Source organism: Nuphar pumila, chromosome 8 (assembly GCF_984573655.1).
Source record: "Nuphar pumila chromosome 8, dmNupPumi1.hap1.1, whole genome shotgun sequence".
Taxonomy (NCBI): domain Eukaryota; kingdom Viridiplantae; phylum Streptophyta; class Magnoliopsida; order Nymphaeales; family Nymphaeaceae; genus Nuphar; species Nuphar pumila.
The window spans coordinates 22,191,306-22,209,735 of record NC_143256.1 but is presented as its reverse complement, the minus strand read 5'-3'; positions in this window follow the sequence as shown (position 1 = coordinate 22,209,735).

Genomic DNA, 18,430 nt, shown 5'->3' with positions numbered 1-18,430 from the left:
AGAAATGGCTCAAGAGCTCATGATCTGTTTATTGAGAGAATGAGCATCTGAAAAAGAAGAAAAAGAAAAAGAGGGGGGAGGAGGGTGGGGTTTAGGATTCAAATTCTAGAAATGCAACAAGTTAATACCTTTTCTTTTTCTTTGTTGGAGCAGGTAGTTGATAGTTGGTGTGAGGGAGGGATCATCCTGTCAGGAGGCCAATGAGACTTGGGCCTCAGGGCTCTTGGGCCAAAAAAAAATTTAGGGGCCCATTTTTAATAGGGATTCCATTTTCAACAGGGGCCCCAAAAAAATTAGAGGCGCGGCCTCGAACTCTTACTATTAATAGGGATCTCAAAAAAATTGGGAGGCCCTGCCCCCCAACTCCTGCTATTAATAGGGAGCCTATTTTTAGGGAGCTCATTGGCCCATTTTTTCCCTCCGCCTCAGGCCCCATAAAACACAGGTACGGCCCTGATCATTAAGAACCATCACATACCATTCACATATGCGTGAAGCCTACTAGTCTCTTTACTCTTGTCCAACGTTTGAAATGGTCATGGCATTTAATGACAGCTTTCGGCGTTTGAAGGCCAGACCAAGAATTTGGTTCTAGGCAGGCCGGCTCCTCCTTAATGTAAATGGTCTGGATTCGGGTTTTGATGTAGCCAATACCAGATCCAACTAATCATGTGGGCTTATCAGAGGCGAATTCGTATTCGGATGAAGAGAACATAATATCAAATCTGTAATCAGATTCGGATATCCTTCAGGATCAAATATCTACCAGATTTAGTTAAGAAATCATACACCAAATCCAAACCCAAATCTGATTATAATGGGATCCAGTTTCCTTTACTGAATCAAACTAATCAAAGTCTAATTTGGGTCGGATGTCGGATTATATCCGACCTGTTGACATCCCTACTTGAGTCATCTTCTATACTAGCCAGTCTTGTTCTTCTATTTATGAGATGAGATTATGGTCCACATTGTACTGCATCAATCATTTAATGATTTTACGCTTACTCCATTATATGTAAGATGTCACAGCATGATGAAAATTGGTGATCATGGGTTTGGTCCTAGCCAACCTTCAAACATTGGATAGGCCCTTACAAGTAAAGATGTAAACCTTTGTGATTCCCTTTCGGATGCAGGCATAATAAACCAGATTTATTGGCATATCTATCATCACTGGATTCAGGTCAGAATCATACTGAGTTGGGAGACCCCTTGCTAGATCCAAATCCAATTAGCTCTGTAAAGAAATTCACACAATACGATTTGGATCTTCATTGGATTTGGATATTTAAGACTTTATTGGATCTAAATCAAGGACCAGAACCATTTAACTATTTTTTATTTATTTATAACCCGAAGAAACCGCACCCGACATGAAGACCTGGTCGCACTGGCTCATACCCGGTAAAATAATATATATTTTTAATCATTTTTACATTGAAAATTTGTGGGTCTTAATCGAAACTCGGGTCGGGCCTGGGTCTGGTATAAAATTTTGCAAACTATACCCGGATCCATGTATTAATCGGTCCTTCAGGTCCGGACCTGGGTCTTCTTATTTTTCATCATACCTTGACTCTATAGGGTTTGGTACGGGTCGGGTCCGGATAAACCCGACCTGTTGACACCCCTAATTCAGTTCTCCTAAACTAGGCCTCTCCTTATTGGACCCAATCAAAACAAAAACTTCAAGGCTCAATAAAAGGAAGCGGCAGACCAATAATATATTTAAAATTGTATCTTAACAATATCCATTGACAAAAGTTTGAAACAAACAACTAACGGGGGCTCCGTTTGTCTGGCAGGAGTAGTTAATGTACGTCACCTTGTGTTGGGTTGTGGCAAGTTCGAATCCCATTGGTATATGGTTGTATAACTGGTAGGGGTCTGCCTAACCTCAGTTTTTTCTGAAAAAAAAAACAAGTTTAAAACAATATTTAAAGAATCCTATTTTGCTTATTTAAAGCCACTAGTCTTAGTAGGTTCAGGCATAAATTTGCAATGTCAACTCCATGACTAATCGTACAGATTCCGGAGTATCATTATTATACTCATGAACATAAAATACATGACAATCATACTTTATTATAAAAAAGATGATAAGGTCGTGGCGTGACATATTTTTAACATTGACAAATCCGTTTTTTATAATATTTTATGCTTTTTTAATATGAAATATTTAAAATAAAGGAGAAGTCAAAACTCAAAATAGTAAGAATCAACCTTTGAATCCTATTTTTCTAACATAAAAGTTCATCTTTTTTAGGGTTAAAAAAATCATTATCACTACAAGAAAATTGCCAATTAGCGATGGATATTTGTGACGGATTTTTTTCGTCGCCAAGTTGCGGCGGATTAACGAGAGAAACTAATCTGTCGCTAAGATTTATAATATTTACGAAACTAGCGACAGAAATACTTTCGTCGCTACCTCCGTCGCTAGTTAGCGACAGTAGATTTTTGTCGCAACACACGCGACGGTTAGCGACGACTTTGGCGACGGATGTTTTTCCGTCGCTAAGTAGCGACGACGTTAGCGACAGAAATATTCCGTCGCTAACTGGTCATCTAAATTTACGATGGTGTTGCGATAGAATTCGGTCGTCCCCACATTCGTTGCTAATTTTCGCGTAAATCCCTAATCAGAGCCCTTTTTCCTCTTTCCAGTTTCGTCTCTCCCGCCTGCCCGACGCAATCCTCCGTCGCCCGACGCAATCCTCCAGCGCCCGACGCACTCTCCGGCCCGCTGTCCGTCGCTCCCCAGTCCGCCGCTCGGCCCATCGCCCCCCGGTCCGCTGCCCCCCGCCCGATGTCTCCCAGGTAAATCCCTTTTTAGTTTTTTTCCAATAAAAGGGGTGACTTCCCCTTTTATTTTTTCCGGTAGGGGGTCGGCCCCTTGCCTCGTTTGTATTTTCCGGCAGGGGGGCGACCCTCTGCCGCATTTTGTGTTTTCTGGCAGGGGGGCGACCCCCTGCCTCGTTGTTTTATTCAGGCAGGGGGTCGCTCCCCTGCTTTTCCGGCAGGGGGTCGCCCTCCCTGCCGCGTTTTGTGTTTTTCGACAGGGGGGCGACCCACTGCCTCGTTGTTTGATTCGGGCAGGAGGTCGCCCCCCTGTCGCGTTTTGTGTTTTTCGGCAAGGGGTCGCCCCCCTGCCTCGTTTGTTTTTTCTGGCAGGGGGTCGCCCCCCTGCCTCATTTTTTTATTCGGGCAGAGGGTCGCCCCCCCTTCTTTTCCGACAGGGGGAGGGGGGCGACCCTGCCACATTTTTTTTTCGGTAGGGGGTCGCCCCTCCTGCCCTCATTTTTTTTCTGGCAGGGGGGCGACGGGACGGGTGGCACCTGACAATCGTCGGGTTCCTGAACCACAACATCATCCGTGCCTGCTGCTTCGAGGGACGGTCACTGCTTCTGGAGACCTCATGTTGTTGTCGTACATCGCTAGCCTACTGACTGGCCGACCGAACTCGAGGGCAGTCGGGCCGAACAAAGAGGTGATCAACGCCCGAAAGGCGTTTCGCCTCGTCGGAATCTCGTCTGACTTCGATATTTATTCTAATTTTTTTCCTTTCGGCAGAGGGTGACTTCATTTTAACACAGTGCCTTTTACAGTTTTCTCAACGGATCTCGCTTGTGCCCCGCCACCTGTGGTAAGTAAGTGACAAAAACAATGCAAATCGGATAAATACTCGTGGTGAGTAAGTGATGCAAGTGCATCACATGTTATTTAATTTATTGGATGCAACACTTTACTATTCACACACTCACTTAGTTGTTGATATCTAAGACTGCTTTGTTAGAGTTTGGAGATCATACTGAGCATAATTTTAATTTATGAGAATAAAAGTATTCTTATTTTTTGAGTACGGATTCCATGCTGGGCATGGTAGTAGTTAGCGGGATATTGGAGTGTGTTTGCTGCAGGTACATGTTTGACATTTTTTTGATATGAATATTTTTGATATATTGCAATGTTTGATGTGATTGTATCCATGATTGCATGTAGTTACTTTTAATTTGATTATGACTTACATGTGAAATTGTATAATGAAAGCATGCTTCAAATGAATGTATCATGTTATGAATAGTTTGCACATGAAAATATTAAGTTATCAATGCATGCATCATAATTCTTGTGATTGTATGACATCATATATTGCATGATAAATTTGATATTTTCTTCATCATACTGCTGATTCTCTTTTAATTGGTTTGGATACTATTTGTAACATCAAAATGACTGCAAACCGTGAATGGATGTACCGTAGGATAGTTGACAATGAGTTATCGCATGAATATATGGATGGTGTTGAAAGTTTTATTGAATTTGCAACGACAAGTGTCAGTACAGTGGATCGTACAGATCAGATTAGGTGTCCCTGCAAGATTTGTAAGAACAATTGATTTGTAGAACCTCATGGCGTTAGACATCACCTATATAAATCAATGATGAATAGTGGCGTGTGTGTCAAGGGTAGCAGCTACGGTGAAAATGAACATGATTACTATAGTGTTATAGAGGAAATAATGGAGTTGACTTACTTAGGCATAAATAATAGGGTAACTTTATTCAAGTGTCATTGGTTTGATCCAACTGCAACAAGAGTCGACAAAACCTCAGACATTATGGAGGTGAATCATAAATCGAGGTTTGAAACATATGAACCATTCATATTAGCCTCGCAAGCTCAACAAGTTTATTATACTTCATATCCGAGTACAAAAAAGTCAGATAGAAATGAATGGTGGGCAGTTTGCAAGGTGAAGTCCAAACTATACCCTAAGTATGATCAGTTACAAGAAGACAAGTTAACTGAAGAGAGTGATTATTATCAATCAGATGATATCTATGACTTCTTTTATGGTCACGATGTTGCGCATGCTATGCATGTCATATCTCTATTGGTCGATGAAACCTTCATAGAAGAATGTGATCCAAATGATATACCAAGTGGATGGGCAAACAATAAAGAAGATAATGAAGAAGAAGAAGATGAATAATAATAATAATAATATGAAAGTCAAATAAGTGATGAGGAAGAATTCTCAAGCTAGTGAGCAAAATCTTGTAATGCAAACCTCTATTTGAATGTATTGCAATTCTTGATGTGAGTGATTTGAATTATTTGAATGTATTGTAATACTTGATGTGAATGATTTGAATGTATTGCAATACTTGATGTGAATGATTTGAATGTATTGCAATACTTGATGTGAATGATTTGAATGTATTGCAATGATGTGAATGATTTGCAGGTATTCTAATGATTTGAATATATTGCAATACTTGATTTGAATTATTTGAATGTATTGAAATATAATGCATTGATGTGAATGATTTGAAACAATTTGAATGTATTGCATGACATTTTTTATTTATTAGAATATGGTTCATGGAGCTTATAGTGGTCGTTCATCCAGTAGTAGCCAGACTCAACTTTCATCTTCATAGACTCCTTTGATAGGTATATCATTTAACTAATTAGATTTTTGATTAGTTGAAATACGCATTCTCAGAATTTCTAACATATTTTTTTACAGATGATGTTTCGCCTGTACATGACCCACCTACACTAGTTGATCATACAAGTCAGAAGCCAACACAGGATGCATAGTCTTCTCAGTCTGGCACAAGAAGACTCATTCGAATAATGTATATCGATAATCGACCATAAGTATTTCATTTTCACTTATTGCATATCTTATAAATATTGTATATTGATATTTACTGTGTACCAATTCATGTGCAGCACGAGGTTTGAGCCACAAGAAGTAATACGCGATATTAGGAATTCACTTCTTCAACATCTACCAAGACTGGTCGCTCAATGGAAAAAGTATCCAAAAGAGGTGATAGATAGATTGTGGTCCTCATTCACAATATACAGTCATCCATCATAGTTAATGTGTTTCATATTTAAATTTTTTTTATAATCACATCTACTAACTTTCTGAAAATATATATAGGCTTTGAATCGCTTCGCGACTACGATGGTAGAACATGATGCAAGGAAGGTATAGTAAAAGGTGGCTGCCAATCGATTTGCAGACATGCTGCACAATATGAACACTGCAACAAAAAAAACATTTGGCGGAATAGATGATCCACTACAGTGGAAGGGCCATGGCCCTATTATTGTCAGGAGAGATTATTGGGAGGGAATGTGCGACAAGTGAGCGGGGCATGCATTTCGAAATCGCTCAGCGAAAGCTGCACAAAATCGAGCGAAAATACCCGAAGCCCATCTACACACAGGTGGATCTAGGACTTTTGGAAGCCATCTGAAGAAAATGGTAACTCATCAATATATATTGTCAATTTTATAAGTATTGTTGCAAACCTGTTAACTAAATCTTTTATCATTTCACTTCGCAGGAAGCAGAAAAATGAGACATTGTACCATACAAGGATGTGCTTATTGAAACACATAAACGTAAGACCACGGGAGAGTTCGTATTAAAGAAGGCGAGAACGACAACAATATGCATTTATTGTATTAATAATCATTGTAATATACAAGTTATCATAAACATTATAATTCTTAATTATTAATGCATATTGTAAACATTATTTTGTAGGAGGCATATGAGCAACAGATGGTAGAGCGATATGACGATGACTCTACTCAGCATCCATCATTTGATCCTGCGGCATGGGTGAGTGCAACAGGTGAACCCAAAAAGGGTCGTGTGTTCGGGTTTGGGAGTAATATGAACACCTCACTAGTTGTTGCTTCTTTCAGTCAAGGCTCACAGACTTCTCCCGTCGAGATCAGCTCCAAGCATCCTATTTTTTTAGGTGATGATGTACGCTAGATCGTTAGGGACACAATGCGTGACTATTTCCATGAAACAATTGTCGATGTTCTCCGAGATGAGTTCAACAGTTTTTTGCAGAACAGAAGAACTTTGATTGCAGGTGCCTCTCAGGTATGAAAGTTTCATGTGATATATTGCATGTCGTTAGATTTCATATAACTTTGATTGCCTTAACTTAGGTGCATTGAATATAATTTATTTCAGTATATTTTGTTTATCAATACTGACATTTTATATAATATTTCAGTATAATATTTTTACTGCCTTTGAACACATATGAGCACGATAAAATCATATATACAGTTTTTTTACTGTCTTAGAACACATATGAGCATGATAGAATCACATATACAAATTTTTTACTGCCTTTGAACACATATGAGCATGATAGAATCACAAAAACAGTTTTTTTACTGCCTTTAGAATACATATGAGCATGATTGAATCAAATATAAATTTTTTTAACTGCCTTAGAACACATATGAGCATGGTAGAATCACATATACATTTTTTTGCCTGCCTTAGAACACATATGAGCATGATAAAATTACATATACATTTTTTTTACTGCCTTAGAGCACATATGAGCATGATAAAATCACATATATAGTTTTTTGTCTGCTTTAGAACACATATGAGCATGATAGAATCACATATAAAGGCTTTTTATTGCCTTAGAGCACATATGAGCATGATAGAATCACATATACAAATTTTTGACTGCCTTCGAACACATATGAGCATGATATAATCACATATACAGTTTTTTGCCTGCCTTAGAACACATATGAGCATGATAGAATCACATATAAAGTTTTTTGACTGCCTTAGAGCACATATGAGCATGATAGAATCACATATACAATTTTTTTGACTGCCTTAGAGCACTTATGAGCATGATTGAATCACATATAAGTCTTGAAATTCCACTAGAGGGGGGGTGAATAGTGAAATTCTTTAAAAGATCGATAAATTAAAAATAGAATGCAATAAGGCACAACACATAAAACACAGAGTTTATATGGGTTCGGTCAAAACCCTGACCTACATCCAGTCCCCAAGCAAACCACTTGAGCTTTCCACTATAACATCTGAGTTACTGGATAAATAGTACAACACCCTCTTCCTCAGAGGTCTTCTTCTCTCAACAGAGAAGGGGAACACCCTCTTTCATAGAGGTCTACTTCTTTCAACAAAGAAGGAAAACACCCTCTTTCACAGAGGTCTTCTTCTCTCAATAGAGAAGGGGCACATCCTCTTTCACAGAGGTCTACTTCTTTCAACAAAGAAGAAATACAGTGAATAACAGAAAGTTACAATACTTCCTATAGAACCTTCAGAATGATATGAATGCACGAATGAAGGATTCTCAGAATGTTCTGTTCTTTTCACTCAGAAGATACTCTTTGTCAAATAGCTGTTCTTGACTTTTTCTCTTTCTTTTTCTAGGCTCTCTTTTTCAAATATCAATAGGAATTTTTCTCGTTGTAAGCTCACATGTCATAGTGAATAAATTATTTGATTGTGTTTATATAGCCTTAGAAAAATAGTCGTTGCCTTTTTTAAATGATGGTCTTCTTGGGATATGAGATGTCAAGTCATTTCAAACAACACTTTATGGATTTTCGAAAAAATCTTCTTTCTATAAAAGTAGTGTATGGGGTACACTAGTCGTTGTAGTATTTTAAGTATGATATATTTTATGTAAAAAGTCCATTTCTCATAATAAATGACTTATAATACATTGAACGTTGGATTATAAACTATCATGTAGTTTTGTCTTTATTCACATTAATGATTTGTAGTACTTTAGTATTTTATTTAGAAATCGTCACTTCTTTACTTAAATGGGTGTAAGTACAATAAATGCTTTGAGTGCTTTAATTTGTAAATGGTAAAATCTCAAAGTACTTTATGAAGTGCTACTTAATGTCTACACAGAGAATGAAGACTTTAAGCAAGTCGACATTCTTGAGTGGGATTAAGATAGTCATTTCTAAACAAGTTTTTGAGGAGGTATTTAATGTTTTTAGAAAGAATAATGATTTTAAGTAAGGCAACATTCTTTGAGTTGTAAAAAGTAACTAAGGTCTTTTCTAAACATATTTAGTTTTTCTTTGTTTAGTTCAACTAGTCGATTTCTATGTTTTGTTTTTTCCTTACATACTTGAAATCATTACTTTTTATTTCTTTTCAAGTTGTCTTATACATGATAGAAGGTACAATTAATGCTTTTGAAATCATGAGCTAAAATACCTTTCTCATAAAAGTTTGTAAGAAGGTACAATGATTGGTTTTCAAAAAGGTGCTTTTTGAAAATATCGTATACTTTTATGAAACATAGCTTTTGTTAATGAGTGACTCGTATGATAAAATATGTAATATGCAATATGCATGCTTCTGAAGGTTCTGTTACATATGACTCTAAAAAAGAAAAAAAATCTTCATCTTGAAGTAGCCGATTCCTTTAGATGATCTTTGAGAATGCATGACTCATCAAGCTTTTTCTTCAAGAAGTATGATTGCACCAAGGTTGTACTTGAATCATGAGGTGTCCATCCTTTTTGGGTGAGATATCCTTGCATCAAATACTCGTTAGATACATGACAAAGCATATCCAGTCATAATATAACATTTTTCATGAAGACATATTATCATATTAAATCAAGTATGACAGTGTATCATATTATGTGTCATCAAAATATAGTTTCTCAACATTCTCCCCCTTTTTGATGATGACAAAATATGCTCCCCCTGTCAAAAAGTCATTATGCATAGTAATAATAATATCATAAAAGTGCATAAAAATATAGAAAAATGTCAGAGTAATTTTTCTCCAATATTGGAGACAGGTTTTTCTCCCCCTTTGTCATGGACAAAAAGGAGGGGATCAGAGTAGATAGACCAAAAAAAATAAAGTTATTACAGGCCAAATGAATAAAGAGTTCATTCTGAGCCGGATGAGGGGTGAAACTTCCTAAGTAATGCATCTTGGCCGATTTGCAGTGATTCGAAGGCTTGATGCAGTGATGCGTGATTCTTGAGAAGGAGATCTTAGGTTTTCTGTATATTGACAAGTGCTAAGAAGATGTCAAAGTCAGAAGTTGCTGTTGGATCTGCTTCTGGAGGGCCTTCGTCGTCAGGGTTTGGGTGAGAGGACTCTTTCTCATGGAGATAGGAGTCATCAAACGTGCGGTTGGAGTGATAGACGACATCAGTTTCAAGCAGTATTTGGAAGTATTCAAGAATGAGGGTGATGAAGTACCCGAAAGGAAGAGAGTGAAAGGAACGAAATTAATCATGTTATGGAAGATGACACTGAACCAGTTGATGGGAAAGGCACAAAAGATTGCATAAATAAGAAGTGAGATTTCATTGGCAATAAATCCTTTAGAGGGCAACTTAGGGACTACGTTGGATGAAAGGATTTTGGACAACAACAGAGCATGAGGCTTTAAGTTGCTTTCATGCCACGGAAAGTGGGTGGAGTGAGTGGAGAAGAGGACTTTCTTAAACACGGTTCGGTCGAGAAGAACTATGTTGGGGAGCTCAATCCCGTAGGAAGAGATATTCAGAATGTGGCCTAGCTTAGACATGTCGAAAGAGAAGACTTTTCCATGAACTATGGAAGTGATAGTAGAGTTATCGTGGTCGACAGAAAGGTTCGTGTAGAACACTTTGATGAGATGTAGATAAATGGTCATTAATTGGGGAGAGGCTAGGACATGAATAAATTCGGAAAGTGATGTTTATAGATCAAATGATGGAAAAACTTCAAGATGAACTAACTTGCCTGGTTGGATGGGCATGGAGTTAATGGAATGATATGTGTGAATGAGATCTAGAAATCTCAACTCCGAAGCCTCAAGCATGTTAATGTCGGATGTTGAAGAGGATGTCATTTCAAGTATTCTTGATCAAATAGAAACTTAGAAAGAAGAGCTTAGAGAGAGTGATAACTTGTATGAAGATAGAGAAATTCGAGTGGAATGGTGAGGGATGAACCAATTCATTAAATAGAGAGAAAAAAATAATTTTGATAAGAAATGAATGACATTTGAGGTGAATGATTTTTAGATTTTAGTTGAATGAATAAATTCGTGAGTTGTAACTTGAGAGGCTTGTGAATGATGAATCAAATCAATTTTTGGAAGATAGTGTATTATATTAGTATGAATGACAAGAAGAACATAGTTTCACAAGTAATTTTTCTATATGGGGAAAAATTACTATGGGAGAGTTTATCGAATTGTGAGATGTGTCATACAATGAGTATGAAGTGCCCATTAGACTAGATCTGTGATGAATGAATAAAGTCAAGAAAGTGGGTAATCTATGGATTTTCGTGTGAGGAAGTGATGAGATGTGAGGAGTGAAATAAATAATGGCCTAATAAAAACAAACAACTTTTTATACAATGTTTTTACTTTATGTGAATGCATTTTAAATTCATGAAGAATGAGTTTGAAATAAGACAAAAGAGATATAATGATTTCTTTAAATAGGAAGTATTTTTATGGATATGAGTGGTGAGAGTGAAAGTAGATATAAAGTGAAGGTGGTGTCATATACGGATTTTTGAGTAGGATGTACAAGGACAATAATCAATGAATGACATAAAGTAATGATTGACAATTTTTAAAGGTTTAAATAAAAGAGATAGAGAGAGAGAAAGATGGATTTTCGAGAGAGGATTTTGTATAGATTTGTTAAGAGATTGATTTAACATGAAGTTGAGTGAAGTGACTTAATAGAGGAAGTCATGAAAATGGATATTTTATTTGAATATAAGAAACGAAATAAAATAAGTGAGAATTTAAAATACAATATTATGTTGGAGATAGGCTGGCTTATCGTAAGAGAGGTTTTTACAAAAAGTGATAAAAGGTGTTATGAGATGAGTAATGTGAACGATGTCATAATAGCTTTACTTAATGTAAATGGTTCTTATGGATATGCGTGAAAGGAAATAGGACAAGGAGAAATTATTGAAGTGTACTTGAAAAATGACAAGTTGAAAGACATAAAGAATGTGTCATGATAAAGGTGTTTTTATGAATGTTTAGAGTATATGTGAATATGGAGACACAGTTTGACTTTGAATAGTGGAAACAAAGAAAATGTATATGATAGATAAAAAAGCAAAAATCGATAAGAAGGACTCGGTTTAAAATAAAACTTTTTAACACAACTCATAAGATGTTTTAATCTAAATAAGTGTGATTAATCATAAGTCACTTAATTTGCATATTCCTAATTCTCTTCTAATTCATGTAAAGTCTTCATGTTTTAAAGGTTTAGTGAAGATGTCTGCTAACTGTTGATTAGTGGGTATAAATTCGAGTTTAATTACATTGTTTAAGACTTGTTCTCTTAAGAAGTGGTGTCTTATTTGAATATGCTTAGTTTGTGAGTGTAAAATAAGATTTTTAGATAAGTTTATAGCACTAGTATTATCACAGAAAATAGTTGTATTTTCAAATTTTAAACCAAAGTCTTTTAAAGTTTGTTTCATCCAGATGACTTGTGTGCATGCTAGGCTAGCAGCTATGTATTCAGCTTCAGTAGTTGATAATGATACACAGTTTTGTTTCTTACTGAACCATGAAACTAGTGAGTGCCCTAGCATATGACATGTTTCACTTGTGCTTTTTCTGTCAGATTTACTTCCAGCAAAGTCAACATCACTGTATGAGATTAAATCAAATATAGAAGATTTTGAATAAAATAATTCAAAATCAACTGTGTCTTTTAAATATCTCATTATTCTTTTTACAGCTTTAAGATGTGATTCTTTTGGATTTGACTGAAATCTAGCACACAAGCAAACACTGAACATGATATCTGGACGGATAGCAGTTAAATAGAGTAGTGATCCTATCATACCTCGGTATACCTTTGTATCCACAGACTTACCATCTCCATCTTTGTCCAAAACAGTAGTTGTGCTCATAAGAGTATTTTTTGAAGCAGTTGAGTTCATGTTGAACCTCTTCAGAAGTTCATGAGCATACTTAGATTGATTGATGAAGACTCCATCCTTGGTTTGCTTAATATGCATTTCAAGAAAGTAGGTGAGTTCACCCATCATACTCATTTCAAATTCTTTCTGCATGGACTTAGAAAAATCTTCACAGAGAGTGTTGTTAGTAGATCCAAAGATGATATCGTCCACATAAATTTGAACAATTAGGGTATTATTATTCACTATTTTCACAAATAGAGTAGAGTCTGCTTTGCCTACAGAAAAAACAGTTTTTAATAAAAAGGTTTTGAGTCTGTCATACCAAGCACAAGGTGCTTGTTTTAATCCATATAAGGCACATTTTAGTTTGAAAACATGATCTGGATATTGTTCATTTTCAAAGCCTGGAGCTTATTTTACATAAACTTCTTCATTTATAAACCCATTTAGAAAAACACTTTTAACATCCATTTGATATAGTTTGAAATCCATATAGCTTGCATATGCTAAAAACATTCTAATAGATTCAAGTCTAGCAACAGGAGCAAATGTTTCATCAAAGTCAATACCTTCCTCCTGGTTGTATCCTTGAGCTACTAGTCTTGCCTTGTTTCTTATAACATTATCTGTTTCATCTAGCTTGTTTCTGAAGATCCATCTTGTCCCAATGATCTGATGATCCTTTGGTCTTGGTACAAGATACCAAACGTCATTTCTTTGAAATTGATTCAGTTCTTCAGTCATGGCTAGCATCCAGAACTCATCGATGATGGCTTCATCAATCTTCTTTGGTTCAAGTTGAGAAATGAATGTCATGTTTGCAATCCGTTCCAGCTGAGCTCTAGTTTGAACCCCCTTGGTCAGGTCTCCCAAAATCTGCTTTTGAGGATGATCTCTGATTTCAACAAATGTTCTTTGATGATCATATTCATTAGATTTAGCTGTGTTATCTAGGAATAAATCTGTACTTTCAACATCATCATCGTTAGTCTGCTTAAGAACAAATTGATTAATAGATTCACAAAAACTGACATGCATAGATTCTTCAATAGTATTTGAACTCTTATTAAAAACTCTGTATGCTTTACTATGACTTGAATGTCCTAAGAATATGCCTTCAACAGCTTTAACATCAAATTTATCCAGGCTATCTTTTGTGTTAAGGATAAAGCATTTACATCCAAAGACTTTAAAATAGTTTATTCTTGGAGTTCTGTCATAGAATAATTCATAAGGAGTTTTATTTAATAAGAGCCTAATAAGAACTCTATTTGTTATATAGCATGCAATATTAACAGCTTCTGCCCAAAAAGATTTAGCAAGATTATTATGTTGGAGCATAGTTCTAGCAGATTCCTGAAGGGTTCTATTCTTTCTTTCTACTACACCATTTTGAGGTGCATCTCTAGGAAAGGCAAAGTTATGAGAAATACCATGCAAGTTACAAAAATTTACAAAAAGTTTATTATCAAATTCTCCTCCATGGTCACTACAGATTTTTATAATAGAACAAGATTTTTCATTTTGTAACTTTTTACATAAAATTTCAAATTCACAAAACATATCACTTTTGTTTTTCAAAAATATAACCCAAGTAAATCTTGAGTAATCATCTACAATGACAAAAGCATATTTATTATGATTAATACTAGCTACTCTAGAAGGACCAAAAAGATCCAGGTGGAGAAGCTCTAAAGGTCTTTTACTTGAAACAATATTTTTTGATTTGAATGATTTTGACAATTTTCCTAGTTGACATGCATCACAAAAATAGTCTTTTTTAAAAGATATTTTAGGTAACCCACGTACTAAATTGTTTTTAGCTAATTTAGACATGTATTTGGAGTTGACATGACCCATTCTCATGTGCCATAAATGTTGAGTGTCATTATTAGCTATAAGGCAATGTTCAATAATGTTTTCTAGGTATAATTCATATATATTATTTCTTCTTATACCTTTTAAAATGATGTTTTTGTTGGTGTCTGCTATAAGGCATGCATCATGTTTAAAGCTAACATTATATTCTGTGTCACACATTTGACTTATACTTAGAAGGTTATGTTTTAAGCCTTTAACAAGGAGAACATCTTTGATAAGAGGTTTATCAATATTGCCAATATTACCAATACCAATTATCAAACCTTTGTTGTTATCTCCAAAGGTGACAGTTCCTCCTTCTTTATGATGAAGAACAACAAAAAGATTTGGACGTCCTGTCATATGTTTTGAACATCCACTGTCTAGTATCCATCTGTTTTTCTTCTTTGAAGCCTGCAAAACATTAAGTAAAAATTCTTTTTGGTACCCGGTCGGGTCCCTTTTTGTTAAACTTTGGAACCCATATCCATTTTGATTTGGGTTTGTCTATAACTTTAGAGGAGTACAAGGAATTAAAATTATAATACTCCTTTTTAGGTTCAGAAGAACCTTTGAAAAAAGTGGTCTTTTGATTCATACAAGAAGGTTTGTTGAAATGAGAGTAGCCAATACCATTCTTGTAGAAAGAGACTTTTTGAGAGGATAAGAGTTTATTTAGGTTCTCTTTTCCTTTAGTAAACTTGAAAACCGTTTTCATAAGGTTCTCAGTTTTACTTTTTAATTCTGAAATTTCTACTTGAAGATTTTTAGTTTTGGAGCTAGTAGAAGAGATTTCAGAAGTAATCAGAAAATTTTTCTTTTGTAACTCAGAATTTTCAATACTGAGTTTTTCATTTTCAGCATAAGCTCTAGATTTTCAGATTTCAAATATTTATTTTTGAGAATCGTTTTTCTTGATTCTTCAAAAAGTTCCTGAAAAGCATTTTGAAGTTCTTCAAAGGAGAAATCAAGGGATTCACTTACAGAGCTTTCTGCCATGAAACACATGTTGGCGATTTCAGCTTCATCATCACTTGACTCTTCACTTGTGGATGGTTCTGAATCATCCCATTGAGCATGCAGAGCCTTTTTCTTGAAGAACCTCTTCTTTGGTTCCTCAGTTTTGGATTTTCTTTTGAGAAGACGACAGTCACGCCTTAAGTGACCTGGCTTGTTACACTGATAGCACATGAAATCTTTCTTAGAATATTTTCTTTTCTTATGCTTATTTTGAAGCCGGTTCTTTCTCATGAAGCGCTGAAATTTTCTGGTGAGTAGCGCAATTTCATATTCTTTTTCTGAGTCCTCATTCTCAGAAAGAGCTGGGAAGGCTAGAGTTTTCTTTCTAGGTTGTTCCTCTTCCCTTCTTTCCTTCATATGGACTTCATAGGCCATAAGATTGCCTATTAAGTCATCCAAGGTAAGCTTGGATAGATCTTGAGCTTCTTCAATAGCTGTAGTCTTTTTCTCCCAATCAGTTGTGAGAGATCTCAAGATTTTCTTCACCTTATCTATCTGGGAATAAGTTTCTCCCAGAGATTTCAGGTCGTTGGTGATGTTGGTGAATCTTGTAAACATCTTTGTGATGAGTTCATCTTTGTTCATTTTGAACAACTCATATTTTCGAACAAGAGATGAGATTTTGGCTTCTTTCACTTTGTTGGTTCCTTCATGAATAACCTCCAGAGAATGCCAAATATCATATGCAGATTCACAAATAGATATTCTATTTAATTCATTTTGATCAATGGCACAATATAAGGCATTCATAGCCTTTGCATTTAGATTTGTCATTTTCTTTTCTTCATCAGACCATAAGCTATAGTCTGCGGATGAAGATGTGTATGGATGCTCAACAAATTTCCATACAGCAAAATCTGTGGACTTGAGAAATATAGCCATTCTGCATTTCCAGTATCCATAGTTGGAGCCGTTGAAGAAAGGAGGACGAGATGCGTGTTGACCTTTAATATCACGAGCATAAGAGGTAGATGCCATTTGTGCTGGAAGACTTGTTATGTCGAAACCAACAAACCTGCTTTGATACCAAATGAAATTCCACTAGAGAGGGGGGGTGAATAGTGAAATTCTTTAAAAGATCGATAAATTAAAAACAGAATGCAATAAGGCACAACACATAAAACACATAGTTTATACTGGTTCGGTCAAAACCCTGACCTACATCCAGTCCCCAAGCAAACCACTTGAGCTTTCCACTATAACATCCGAGTTACCGGATAAATAGTACAACACCCTCTTCCTCAGAGGTCTTCTTCTCTCAACAGAGAAGGGGAACACCCTCTTTCACAAAGGTCTACTTCTTTCAACAAAGAAGGAAAACACCCTCTTTCACAGAGGTCTTCTTCTCTCAACACAGAAGGGGCACACCTCTTTCACAGAGGTCTACTTCTTTCAACAAAGAAGGAATACAGTGAATAACAGAAAGTTACAATACTTCCTATAGAACCTTCAAAATGATATGAATGCACGAATGAAGGATTCTTAGAATGTTCTGTTCTTTTCACTCAGAAGATACTCTTTGTCAAAGAGCTGTTCTTGACTTTTTCTCTTTCTTTTTCTAGACTCTCTTTTTCAAATATCAATATGAATTTTTCTCATTGTAAGCTCACATGTCATAGTGAATAAATTATTTGATTGTGTTTATATAGCCTTAGAAAAATAGTCGTTGCCTTTTTAAAATGATGGTCTTTTTGGGATGTGAGATGTCAAGTCATTTCAAACAACACTTTATGGATTTTCGAAAAGGTCTTCTTTCTATAAAAGTAGTGTATGGGGTACACTAGTCGTTGTAGTATTTTAAGTATGATATATTTTATGTAAAAAGTTCATTTCTAATAATAAATGACTTAGTACATTGAACGTTGGATTATAAACTATCATGTAGTTTTGTCTTTATTCACATTAATGATTTGTAGTACTTTAATATTTTATTTAGAAATCATCACTTCTTTACTTAAATGGGTGTAAGTACAATAAATGCTTTGAGTCCTTTAATTTGTAAATGGTCAAATCTCAAAATACTTTATGATGTGCTACTTAATGTCTACACAGAGAATAAAGACTTTAAGCAAGTCAACATTCTTGAGTGGGATTAAGATAATCATTTCTAAACAAGTTTTTGAGGAGGTATTTAATGTTTTTAGAAAGAATAATGACTTTAAGTAAGTCGACATTCTTTGAGTTGTAAAAAGTAACTAAAGTCTTTTCTAAACATATTTAGTTTTTCTTTATTTAGTTCAACTAGTCGATTCTATGTTTTGTCTTTTTCTTACATACTTGAAATCATTACTTTTTATTTTTTTTCAAGTTGTCTTATACATGATAGAAGGTACAATTAATGCTTTTGAAATCATGAGCTAAAATACCTTTCTCATAAAAGTTTGTAAGAAGGTACAATGATTGGTTTTCAAAAAGGTGCTTTTTGAAAATATTGTATACTTTTATGAAACATAGCTTTTGTGAATGAGTGACTCGTATGATAAAATATGTAATATGCAATATGCATGCTTCTGAAGGTTCTATTACATATGACTCTAAAGAAGAAAAAAAATCTTCATCTTGAAGTAGCCGATTCTTTTAGATGATCTTTGAGAATGCATGGCTCATCAAGCTTTTTCTTCAAGGAGTATGATTGCACCAAGGTTGTACTTGAATCAGGAGGTCTCCATCCTTTTTGGGTGAGATATCTTTGCATCAAATACTCGTTAGATACATGACAAAGCATATCCAGTCATAATATAACATTTTTCATGAAGACATATTATCA